General features: G+C 33.3%; 3 long non-coding RNA genes across 3 annotated transcripts; all 3 read right to left on the bottom strand.

The window, feature by feature from the left end:
* Positions 1-1,440: 1,440 nt before the first annotated feature.
* Positions 1,441-3,523, bottom strand: LOC143060223 (uncharacterized). The gene is made up of 3 exons (XR_012973954.1): positions 3,463-3,523; positions 2,793-2,932; positions 1,441-1,659 (listed from the first exon to the last, which is right to left on the bottom strand). It is a non-coding gene; the product is annotated as an uncharacterized LOC143060223 (long non-coding RNA).
* A 1,132-nt stretch (positions 3,524-4,655) lies between these two features.
* Positions 4,656-7,115, bottom strand: LOC143060219 (uncharacterized). The gene is made up of 3 exons (XR_012973950.1): positions 7,055-7,115; positions 6,385-6,524; positions 4,656-5,251 (listed from the first exon to the last, which is right to left on the bottom strand). It is a non-coding gene; the product is annotated as an uncharacterized LOC143060219 (long non-coding RNA).
* Positions 7,116-8,716: 1,601 nt separating this feature from the next.
* Positions 8,717-11,175, bottom strand: LOC143060220 (uncharacterized). Its single transcript, XR_012973951.1, has 3 exons — positions 11,115-11,175; positions 10,445-10,584; positions 8,717-9,312 (listed from the first exon to the last, which is right to left on the bottom strand). It is a non-coding gene; the product is annotated as an uncharacterized LOC143060220 (long non-coding RNA).
* Positions 11,176-13,026: the final 1,851 nt, after the last annotated feature.

Here is a 13,026-nt window from a genome sequence, read left to right as displayed (position 1 = left end):
GTTGTACATTTAGTCAAAATTCTTTATATATAAGCTATAGCCCTACCCCTTAAATATCTTCTAAAAATAAATCCAGGCGGCAATCTGGATAATTGGCATGGCCCTGGCAAGAATTGCGGTGCTTACAATAAATCCTGTTGTTATTTATGTGATGCGGCTCTAAATTAATGTGAGCCGCATTCACACACAAACTATTATGGCACAAATGACTGGCATCAAATGTTTTATTTAACTCTAAATAATTGTTATAAACCATGTAACTGAATCTATGGGCTTTTTTCTTTTTCCAGGTACCAGAAATAGGATCTAGAAAAGAAATAAGCCCATATTTTCCATCTTTTGATGTTCCCTGATCCCATAAAAAGCATTCATGGTTTCTTGCCAGGTGGCTCTTTTCTATTATTTTTTGCCTATATTTTTCAAAAAATCCCTCCATTTTAACTTACAAGTGTATGAATTTAAATTTCCAGCAAATAACCTCACTGTGACCTCTTTTTAAACTTTCAAATGAAAAAAAAACTTTTTTAAAATTTCATAAATTTAAATTTCAATTTAATTTAAAAAGTTTAATTCAAATTTAAAAAATAATTACACCATTGTTTTCCTTATTAAATTTTGAAGTTTGTAGCAAAATTTCATCCATGTAACTCGAAAAATAAGCTTACAGTTGTAGATTGAAGTGTTCAATATAGGCCTTCTGTCAGACTTTAACTTTTGTTCCAGACTTAAAACTTTACTTTTAAAATAAAGATATACATCTCAGTAGTTATTCTGAAAAGTTTTAATAAATTTCATCGAACAGTTACAGAGTTATTGATCCTTATCTATAACATCTCATTTCTCCTCAAATATCAGAAAATTGGTCGGATAAAATCATATATTCATGAAGTAAATTTGCTTAAAATCAGCACAACATTTTTATTTGAAAAGATATTTACATTCTGTAAATTGCACATGGTAGATAAATTCATTCATTGTATACAAATTTAGTAAAAATTAAATTTTAATGAAATTTTTTTTAATTAAAATCATTTTTTAATTAAAAAAATAAAAAATCCTTATTTTTTTTATAGGAATTACAAAAGGAAAGAAGTTAAAAGTGAAAAACTTACAAAAAATGTATATCTATGAAGGCAAATAAGTTCCTTATCATATATGAAAAGCAGTAGTTTACATGGTAATGCAATTAGTGGTAATCCAATAAAATGTAAGCCCTACTGTACACACACATGATCTCTTAGAATACACTGTCCAGCACCTGTAAATCCCCATAAAAGTGTCACTGTCAGCAATTAGTGGCAAAATTGTGTCAAGGAAGCTGACAGCATCTTCCAGTGATATAAATAATGCAAGAAAATGTAGAACATCATAAATTATCAGTCAATGGTACTGTAAATTAACATGAAAGGTGGCAAAAATCGACGTAAATCTTTCTTCAAAGCGGGTAACAGACCCCATAACAAGGGAATAAAGCATGAAACACAGTCTTCAAACAGTCAGCCAAGTTCATCTAATACACAATGGAAGAGGCTAGATGCAGAGAAGTTCTCACTTGTAGCTAAATCCGGTCAAGACGGCACCTCCTACAGTTTACCAGATGTCGAGGGAAATCCTGGATCTGCCAAGTTATTACGTCCACAGCCAAAATGTTTGAAGGTTCTGAAAGAAGAAGCTAAATCTGAGTCTCATGATGAAACACATGTTACAGATGAGTCATATAGAGTTGTTAAGATGAATAAAGTTACTCTGCTACTTAATGTAGTTGTTAAATTTCACAATTTACAAGACATTAAATGTGATAACCCAAACTTTGAACTGACAAAGTTAATTAAGTATGGATCTTGTGTAAAGTGCATATATAAATGTACAGAATGCAAGTTTACATCACCATGTGTTAACCTGTTCGATGAAATTAAAACTCCAAAACGTGGACCTAACCCTGGAGAGTTAACCCGCATGCTTGTATCTGCCTTACAGGAGACTCCTATTGGAATAAAAAGAGGAAGATTTCTGATGGCCGCAGGACTAAATATACCACCACCCACTAAAAGAACACTGCAGAGGCATTCTAATTTTGTTGCGAATGAGATTAAAGAGTTAAATGACAATGATATGAAGAAAAAACTTGAAACTGTGAAAGAAGTTAACAGAATTCGTGGTGTAAAAGAGCCGTCACATATTCCTGTAGCAATCGACACGCGTTATAACAGTATGCATATAGTAAGCACAAAAAAACCCGGACAAAATGCTTCCCAGGCAATATCATTGGCATGTGAGCAAGTGACTGACCATAAGTTCATTGTTGCATCAGTTTTTCACAATAAACTTTGCTGGACAGGTTCTTGGCTTAAAGGAAAGGGACTTAATGTAACCTGTCCAGATGGACATGCTGGTACATGTACAGCCAATGTTAAGCCAACCAACCCTTTAAGTGAATATCTCATGGGTAAAGAAATTGGACTTCAGATTGATAGGCAAAATGTGCTGGTAAAGTATGCAGTTACAGATGGAGACGGACGTGGAGCAGAAGGTATAAATGATGCACTCAAAGTTTTACACCCGTTGTGGAAAGTTGAACGCCAAGCTGACCCAATTCATCTCGGAAGATCACAGTTTCGACAAAGTAATTCTGCAAATTTTAGTTTGAACATGTTTTATGGTTCGACACGTGAAAAGAAAAAAACAAGGACAGAAAGTTTTAAGTCAAGATTTGAAAGCCAGATGTAGCTTAGTTTTCAATGAAATGTGGAAAGAAAACTGTGGAAATTTGGAAAAGATTAAAAAATGCTTACCTAGAGTGCTTGATGCTACTGTGCGGTGTTATACCGGTGACTGCTCTAAATGTCCCACTAGCTCATACGTGTGTGGTGGTGGTCACACAAACTGTTGGTGGCTGAGATCCATGTACTTGGGTGCAAACAAGTTAACCAACCTGAATATGGATGACAATGACAAATTAATAATGCAGGAACTTTTAAAAATGAAACTTAGTGAGGAAGCATTAATGAAAATGAAATTTAATTTCAACACTCAAAAATGTGAAGCCGTTAACAGAGCACTAAGTGTATCCTTACCAAAAAATGTGAACTTTTCTAGAAATTTTGAAGGGAGGGCATCAGCAATAATTCACACTTTGAATAATGGTATAGCTAATTCCTGGAAACAAAAAGCAGAATGTATTGGTTTTAAAATATCACAAGGTTCATTTAAACACTTAGAGCAGATGCAAAGGGAGTGTGAACGGAACAAAGTATACCAAAATACTCCAGAAAGGAAAAAGAAAAATTTACAACAAACCGGACAGAAAATTAAGGATCATGTGGAAGAAAAGGAACAAAGTAAATTTAAAGACCGATATCAAAAAGGACAACTTGATCCCAAACTTAATACGGCATTTGTTCAAAGCACAAAGGACGATCATTCATATGGGAGAGTAATGCCTGCTAAGAAGAATATACCTACCAGAAGCTGTACTTCAAAAATTCCAAAGTCAAAGAAGACATAGCTGCATCCATCTACATCTGAAAAAGATAAAGACAAAATTAAAGGTTCTTTTAAGGACCACCAAATCTTTCAAAAAGAGTCTAAAATTGTTGTACATTTAGTCAAAATTCTTTATATATAAGCTATAGCCCTACCCCTTAAATATCTTCTAAAAATAAATCCAGGCGGCAATCTGGATAATTGGCATGGCCCTGGCAAGAATTGCGGTGCTTACAATAAATCCTGTTGTTATTTATGTGATGCGGCTCTAAATTAATGTGAGCCGCATTCACACACAAACTATTATGGCACAAATGACTGGCATCAAATGTTTTATTTAACTCTAAATAATTGTTATAAACCATGTAACTGAATCTATGGGCTTTTTTCTTTTTCCAGGTACCAGAAATAGGATCTAGAAAAGAAATAAGCCCATATTTTCCATCTTTTGATGTTCCCTGATCCCATAAAAAGCATTCATGGTTTCTTGCCAGGTGGCTCTTTTCTATTATTTTTTGCCTATATTTTTCAAAAAATCCCTCCATTTTAACTTACAAGTGTATGAATTTAAATTTCCAGCAAATAACCTCACTGTGACCTCTTTTTAAACTTTCAAATGAAAAAAAAACTTTTTTAAAATTTCATAAATTTAAATTTCAATTTAATTTAAAAAGTTTAATTCAAATTTAAAAAATAATTACACCATTGTTTTCCTTATTAAATTTTGAAGTTTGTAGCAAAATTTCATCCATGTAACTCGAAAAATAAGCTTACAGTTGTAGATTGAAGTGTTCAATATATGCCTTCTGACAGACTTTAACTTTTGTTCCAGACTTAAAACTTTACTTTTAAAATAAAGATATACATCTCAGTAGTTATTCTGAAAAGTTTTAATAAATTTCATCGAACAGTTACAGAGTTATTGATCCTTATCTATAACATCTCATTTCTCCTCAAATATCAGAAAATTGGTCGGATAAAATCATATATTCATGAAGTAAATTTGCTTAAAATCAGCACAACATTTTTATTTGAAAAGATATTTACATTCTGTAAATTGCACATGGTAGATAAATTCATTCATTGTATACAAATTTAGTAAAAATTAAATTTTAATGAAATTTTTTTTAATTAAAATCATTTTTTAATTAAAAAAATAAAAAATCCTTATTTTTTTTATAGGAATTACAAAAGGAAAGAAGTTAAAAGTGAAAAACTTACAAAAAATGTATATCTATGAAGGCAAATAAGTTCCTTATCATATATGAAAAGCAGTAGTTTACATGGTAATGCAATTAGTGGTAATCCAATAAAATGTAAGCCCTACTGTACACACACATGATCTCTTAGAATACACTGTCCAGCACCTGTAAATCCCCATAAAAGTGTCACTGTCAGCAATTAGTGGCAAAATTGTGTCAAGGAAGCTGACAGCATCTTCCAGTGATATAAATAATGCAAGAAAATGTAGAACATCATAAATTATCAGTCAATGGTACTGTAAATTAACATGAAAGGTGGCAAAAATCGACGTAAATCTTGCTTCAAAGCGGGTAACAGACCCCATAACAAGGGAATAAAGCATGAAACACAGTCTTCAAACAGTCAGCCAAGTTCATCTAATACACAATGGAAGAGGCTAGATGCAGAGAAGTTCTCACTTGTAGCTAAATCCGGTCAAGACGGCACCTCCTACAGTTTACCAGATGTCGAGGGAAATCCTGGATCTGCCAAGTTATTACGTCCACAGCCAAAATGTTTGAAGGTTCTGAAAGAAGAAGCTAAATCTGAGTCTCATGATGAAACACATGTTACAGATGAGTCATATAGAGTTGTTAAGATGAATAAAGTTACTCTGCTACTTAATGTAGTTGTTAAATTTCACAATTTACAAGACATTAAATGTGATAACCCAAACTTTGAACTGACAAAGTTAATTAAGTATGGATCTTGTGTAAAGTGCATATATAAATGTACAGAATGCAAGTTTACATCACCATGTGTTAACCTGTTCGATGAAATTAAAACTCCAAAACGTGGACCTAACCCTGGAGAGTTAACCCGCATGCTTGTATCTGCCTTACAGGAGACTCCTATTGGAATAAAAAGAGGAAGATTTCTGATGGCCGCAGGACTAAATATACCACCACCCACTAAAAGAACACTGCAGAGGCATTCTAATTTTGTTGCGAATGAGATTAAAGAGTTAAATGACAATGATATGAAGAAAAAACTTGAAACTGTGAAAGAAGTTAACAGAATTCGTGGTGTAAAAGAGCCGTCACATATTCCTGTAGCAATCGACACGCGTTATAACAGTATGCATATAGTAAGCACAAAAAAACCCGGACAAAATGCTTCCCAGGCAATATCATTGGCATGTGAGCAAGTGACTGACCATAAGTTCATTGTTGCATCAGTTTTTCACAATAAACTTTGCTGGACAGGTTCTTGGCTTAAAGGAAAGGGACTTAATGTAACCTGTCCAGATGGACATGCTGGTACATGTACAGCCAATGTTAAGCCAACCAACCCTTTAAGTGAATATCTCATGGGTAAAGAAATTGGACTTCAGATTGATAGGCAAAATGTGCTGGTAAAGTATGCAGTTACAGATGGAGACGGACGTGGAGCAGAAGGTATAAATGATGCACTCAAAGTTTTACACCCGTTGTGGAAAGTTGAACGCCAAGCTGACCCAATTCATCTCGGAAGATCACAGTTTCGACAAAGTAATTCTGCAAATTTTAGTTTGAACATGTTTTATGGTTCGACACGTGAAAAGAAAAAAACAAGGACAGAAAGTTTTAAGTCAAGATTTGAAAGCCAGATGTAGCTTAGTTTTCAATGAAATGTGGAAAGAAAACTGTGGAAATTTGGAAAAGATTAAAAAATGCTTACCTAGAGTGCTTGATGCTACTGTGCGGTGTTATACCGGTGACTGCTCTAAATGTCCCACTAGCTCATACGTGTGTGGTGGTGGTCACACAAACTGTTGGTGGCTGAGATCCATGTACTTGGGTGCAAACAAGTTAACCAACCTGAATATGGATGACAATGACAAATTAATAATGCAGGAACTTTTAAAAATGAAACTTAGTGAGGAAGCATTAATGAAAATGAAATTTAATTTCAACACTCAAAAATGTGAAGCCGTTAACAGAGCACTAAGTGTATCCTTACCAAAAAATGTGAACTTTTCTAGAAATTTTGAAGGGAGGGCATCAGCAATAATTCACACTTTGAATAATGGTATAGCTAATTCCTGGAAACAAAAAGCAGAATGTATTGGTTTTAAAATATCACAAGGTTCATTTAAACACTTAGAGCAGATGCAAAGGGAGTGTGAACGGAACAAAGTATACCAAAATACTCCAGAAAGGAAAAAGAAAAATTTACAACAAACCGGACAGAAAATTAAGGATCATGTGGAAGAAAAGGAACAAAGTAAATTTAAAGACCGATATCAAAAAGGACAACTTGATCCCAAACTTAATACGGCATTTGTTCAAAGCACAAAGGACGATCATTCATATGGGAGAGTAATGCCTGCTAAGAAGAATATACCTACCAGAAGCTGTACTTCAAAAATTCCAAAGTCAAAGAAGACATAGCTGCATCCATCTACATCTGAAAAAGATAAAGACAAAATTAAAGGTTCTTTTAAGGACCACCAAATCTTTCAAAAAGAGTCTAAAATTGTTGTACATTTAGTCAAAATTCTTTATATATAAGCTATAGCCCTACCCCTTAAATATCTTCTAAAAATAAATCCAGGCGGCAATCTGGATAATTGGCATGGCCCTGGCAAGAATTGCGGTGCTTACAATAAATCCTGTTGTTATTTATGTGATGCGGCTCTAAATTAATGTGAGCCGCATTCACACACAAACTATTATGGCACAAATGACTGGCATCAAATGTTTTATTTAACTCTAAATAATTGTTATAAACCATGTAACTGAATCTATGGGCTTTTTTCTTTTTCCAGGTACCAGAAATAGGATCTAGAAAAGAAATAAGCCCATATTTTCCATCTTTTGATGTTCCCTGATCCCATAAAAAGCATTCATGGTTTCTTGCCAGGTGGCTCTTTTCTATTATTTTTTGCCTATATTTTTCAAAAAATCCCTCCATTTTAACTTACAAGTGTATGAATTTAAATTTCCAGCAAATAACCTCACTGTGACCTCTTTTTAAACTTTCAAATGAAAAAAAAACTTTTTTAAAATTTCATAAATTTAAATTTCAATTTAATTTAAAAAGTTTAATTCAAATTTAAAAAATAATTACACCATTGTTTTCCTTATTAAATTTTGAAGTTTGTAGCAAAATTTCATCCATGTAACTCGAAAAATAAGCTTACAGTTGTAGATTGAAGTGTTCAATATATGCCTTCTGACAGGAACGGGGACCCAGTTATTTGCCCCATTGGAACACATTGAAAGTCATAGTAAATAAATGGGGTGCTGTTCGTTAAATAATTTTGATAGCCACCTTGGGACTTCTGTTTCATGTTAGGCATTAGGTTCCAAGTTTCTGAGTGCAATCTCAGTGCCTCATGACCGGCATTCCGTTGCAAAATTTTGTTTTGATTGACAACAGGGTCACTCAGTCTACTTCCGGTGAAGAATAAAGGCTAGAATTTAGACAATTTACTCCATGCACTGACGCCAGATTTTATTTAAATCAAACATTTTTTTTACAGAAATTCAAACTAGAAAGCCTACCCTTTCAAATAAATCTACATTCAGTTTCAGAACTTATGTAATAATGACACTACACCATTTTAGAGAAAAGTTATAGTTTTTTTTTAAGAACTACATTCGTGGGTACCGGACTGGTTACCGTAACTGGGATCCTATTCCTGTCAGACTTTAACTTTTGTTCCAGACTTAAAACTTTACTTTTAAAATAAAGATATACATCTCAGTAGTTATTCTGAAAAGTTTTAATAAATTTCATCGAACAGTTACAGAGTTATTGATCCTTATCTATAACATCTCATTTCTCCTCAAATATCAGAAAATTGGTCGGATAAAATCATATATTCATGAAGTAAATTTACTTAAAATCAGCACAACATTTTTATTTGAAAAGATATTTACATTCTGTAAATTGCACATGGTAGATAAATTCATTCATTGTATACAAATTTAGTAAAAATTAAATTTTAATGAAATTTTTTTTAATTAAAATCATTTTTTAATTAAAAAAATAAAAAATCCTTATTTTTTTTATAGGAATTACAAAAGGAAAGAAGTTAAAAGTGAAAAACTTACAAAAAATGTATATCTATGAAGGCAAATAAGTTCCTTATCATATATGAAAAGCAGTAGTTTACATGGTAATGCAATTAGTGGTAATCCAATAAAATGTAAGCCCTACTGTACACACACATGATCTCTTAGAATACACTGTCCAGCACCTGTAAATCCCCATAAAAGTGTCACTGTCAGCAATTAGTGGCAAAATTGTGTCAAGGAAGCTGACAGCATCTTCCAGTGATATAAATAATGCAAGAAAATGTAGAACATCATAAATTATCAGTCAATGGTACTGTAAATTAACATGAAAGGTGGCAAAAATCGACGTAAATCTTGCTTCAAAGCGGGTAACAGACCCCATAACAAGGGAATAAAGCATGAAACACAGTCTTCAAACAGTCAGCCAAGTTCATCTAATACACAATGGAAGAGGCTAGATGCAGAGAAGTTCTCACTTGTAGCTAAATCCGGTCAAGACGGCACCTCCTACAGTTTACCAGATGTCGAGGGAAATCCTGGATCTGCCAAGTTATTACGTCCACAGCCAAAATGTTTGAAGGTTCTGAAAGAAGAAGCTAAATCTGAGTCTCATGATGAAACACATGTTACAGATGAGTCATATAGAGTTGTTAAGATGAATAAAGTTACTCTGCTACTTAATGTAGTTGTTAAATTTCACAATTTACAAGACATTAAATGTGATAACCCAAACTTTGAACTGACAAAGTTAATTAAGTATGGATCTTGTGTAAAGTGCATATATAAATGTACAGAATGCAAGTTTACATCACCATGTGTTAACCTGTTCGATGAAATTAAAACTCCAAAACGTGGACCTAACCCTGGAGAGTTAACCCGCATGCTTGTATCTGCCTTACAGGAGACTCCTATTGGAATAAAAAGAGGAAGATTTCTGATGGCCGCAGGACTAAATATACCACCACCCACTAAAAGAACACTGCAGAGGCATTCTAATTTTGTTGCGAATGAGATTAAAGAGTTAAATGACAATGATATGAAGAAAAAACTTGAAACTGTGAAAGAAGTTAACAGAATTCGTGGTGTAAAAGAGCCGTCACATATTCCTGTAGCAATCGACACGCGTTATAACAGTATGCATATAGTAAGCACAAAAAAACCCGGACAAAATGCTTCCCAGGCAATATCATTGGCATGTGAGCAAGTGACTGACCATAAGTTCATTGTTGCATCAGTTTTTCACAATAAACTTTGCTGGACAGGTTCTTGGCTTAAAGGAAAGGGACTTAATGTAACCTGTCCAGATGGACATGCTGGTACATGTACAGCCAATGTTAAGCCAACCAACCCTTTAAGTGAATATCTCATGGGTAAAGAAATTGGACTTCAGATTGATAGGCAAAATGTGCTGGTAAAGTATGCAGTTACAGATGGAGACGGACGTGGAGCAGAAGGTATAAATGATGCACTCAAAGTTTTACACCCGTTGTGGAAAGTTGAACGCCAAGCTGACCTAATTCATCTCGGAAGATCACAGTTTCGACAAAGTAATTCTGCAAATTTTAGTTTGAACATGTTTTATGGTTCGACACGTGAAAAGAAAAAACAAGGACAGAAAGTTTTAAGTCAAGATTTGAAAGCCAGATGTAGCTTAGTTTTCAATGAAATGTGGAAAGAAAACTGTGGAAATTTGGAAAAGATTAAAAAATGCTTACCTAGAGTGCTTGATGCTACTGTGCGGTGTTATACCGGTGACTGCTCTAAATGTCCCACTAGCTCATACGTGTGTGGTGGTGGTCACACAAACTGTTGGTGGCTGAGATCCATGTACTTGGGTGCAAACAAGTTAACCAACCTGAATATGGATGACAATGACAAATTAATAATGCAGGAACTTTTAAAAATGAAACTTAGTGAGGAAGCATTAATGAAAATGAAATTTAATTTCAACACTCAAAAATGTGAAGCCGTTAACAGAGCACTAAGTGTATCCTTACCAAAAAATGTGAACTTTTCTAGAAATTTTGAAGGGAGGGCATCAGCAATAATTCACACTTTGAATAATGGTATAGCTAATTCCTGGAAACAAAAAGCAGAATGTATTGGTTTTAAAATATCACAAGGTTCATTTAAACACTTAGAGCAGATGCAAAGGGAGTGTGAACGGAACAAAGTATACCAAAATACTCCAGAAAGGAAAAAGAAAAATTTACAACAAACCGGACAGAAAATTAAGGATCATGTGGAAGAAAAGGAACGAAGTAAATTTAAAGACCGATATCAAAAAGGACAACTTGATCCCAAACTTAATACGGCATTTGTTCAAAGCACAAAGGACGATCATTCATATGGGAGAGTAATGCCTGCTAAGAAGAATATACCTACCAGAAGCTGTACTTCAAAAATTCCAAAGTCAAAGAAGACATAGCTGCATCCATCTACATCTGAAAAAGATAAAGACAAAATTAAAGGTTCTTTTAAGGACCACCAAATCTTTCAAAAAGAGTCTAAAATTGTTGTACATTTAGTCAAAATTCTTTATATATAAGCTATAGCCCTACCCCTTAAATATCTTCTAAAAATAAATCCAGGCGGCAATCTGGATAATTGGCATGGCCCTGGCAAGAATTGCGGTGCTTACAATAAATCCTGTTGTTATTTATGTGATGCGGCTCTAAATTAATGTGAGCCGCATTCACACACAAACTATTATGGCACAAATGACTGGCATCAAATGTTTTATTTAACTCTAAATAATTGTTATAAACCATGTAACTGAATCTATGGGCTTTTTTCTTTTTCCAGGTACCAGAAATAGGATCTAGAAAAGAAATAAGCCCATATTTTCCATCTTTTGATGTTCCCTGATCCCATAAAAAGCATTCATGGTTTCTTGCCAGGTGGCTCTTTTCTATTATTTTTTGCCTATATTTTTCAAAAAATCCCTCCATTTTAACTTACAAGTGTATGAATTTAAATTTCCAGCAAATAACCTCACTGTGACCTCTTTTTAAACTTTCAAATGAAAAAAAAACTTTTTTAAAATTTCATAAATTTAAATTTCAATTTAATTTAAAAAGTTTAATTCAAATTTAAAAAATAATTACACCATTGTTTTCCTTATTAAATTTTGAAGTTTGTAGCAAAATTTCATCCATGTAACTCGAAAAATAAGCTTACAGTTGTAGATTGAAGTGTTCAATATATGCCTTCTGACAGGAACGGGGACCCAGTTATTTGCCCCATTGGAACACATTGAAAGTCATAGTAAATAAATGGGGTGCTGTTCGTTAAATAATTTTGATAGCCACCTTGGGACTTCTGTTTCATGTTAGGCATTAGGTTCCAAGTTTCTGAGTGCAATCTCAGTGCCTCATGACTGGCATTCCGTTGCAAAATTTTGTTTTGATTGACAACAGGGTCACTCAGTCTACTTCCGGTGAAGAATAAAGGCTAGAATTTAGACAATTTACTCCATGCACTGACGCCAGATTTTATTTAAATCAAACATTTTTTTTACAGAAATTCAAACTAGAAAGCCTACCCTTTCAAATAAATCTACATTCAGTTTCAGAACTTATGTAATAATGACACTACACCATTTTAGAGAAAAGTTATAGTTTTTTTTAAGAACTACATTCGTGGGTACCGGACTGGTTACCGTAACTGGGATCCTATTCCTGTCAGACTTTAACTTTTGTTCCAGACTTAAAACTTTACTTTTAAAATAAAGATATACATCTCAGTAGTTATTCTGAAAAGTTTTAATAAATTTCATCGAACAGTTACAGAGTTATTGATCCTTATCTATAACATCTCATTTCTCCTCAAATATCAGAAAATTGGTCGGATAAAATCATATATTCATGAAGTAAATTTGCTTAAAATCAGCACAACATTTTTATTTGAAAAGATATTTACATTCTGTAAATTGCACATGGTAGATAAATTCATTCATTGTATACAAATTTAGTAAAAATTAAATTTTAATGAAATTTTTTTTAATTAAAATCATTTTTTAATTAAAAAAATAAAAAATCCTTATTTTTTTTATAGGAATTACAAAAGGAAAGAAGTTAAAAGTGAAAAACTTACAAAAAATGTATATCTATGAAGGCAAATAAGTTCCTTATCATATATGAAAAGCAGTAGTTTACATGGTAATGCAATTAGTGGTAATCCAATAAAATGTAAGCCCTACTGTACACACACATGATCTCTTAGAATACACTGTCCAGCACCTGTAAATCCCCATAAAAGTGTCACTGTCAGCAATTAGTGGCAAAATTGTGTCAAG

Source organism: Mytilus galloprovincialis, unplaced genomic scaffold (assembly GCF_965363235.1).
Source record: "Mytilus galloprovincialis unplaced genomic scaffold, xbMytGall1.hap1.1 HAP1_SCAFFOLD_91, whole genome shotgun sequence".
In the NCBI taxonomy this organism is placed as follows: domain Eukaryota; kingdom Metazoa; phylum Mollusca; class Bivalvia; order Mytilida; family Mytilidae; genus Mytilus; species Mytilus galloprovincialis.
The sequence above is the reverse complement of the archived record's forward strand: the minus strand, read 5'-3'. Positions and strand labels throughout refer to the sequence as shown.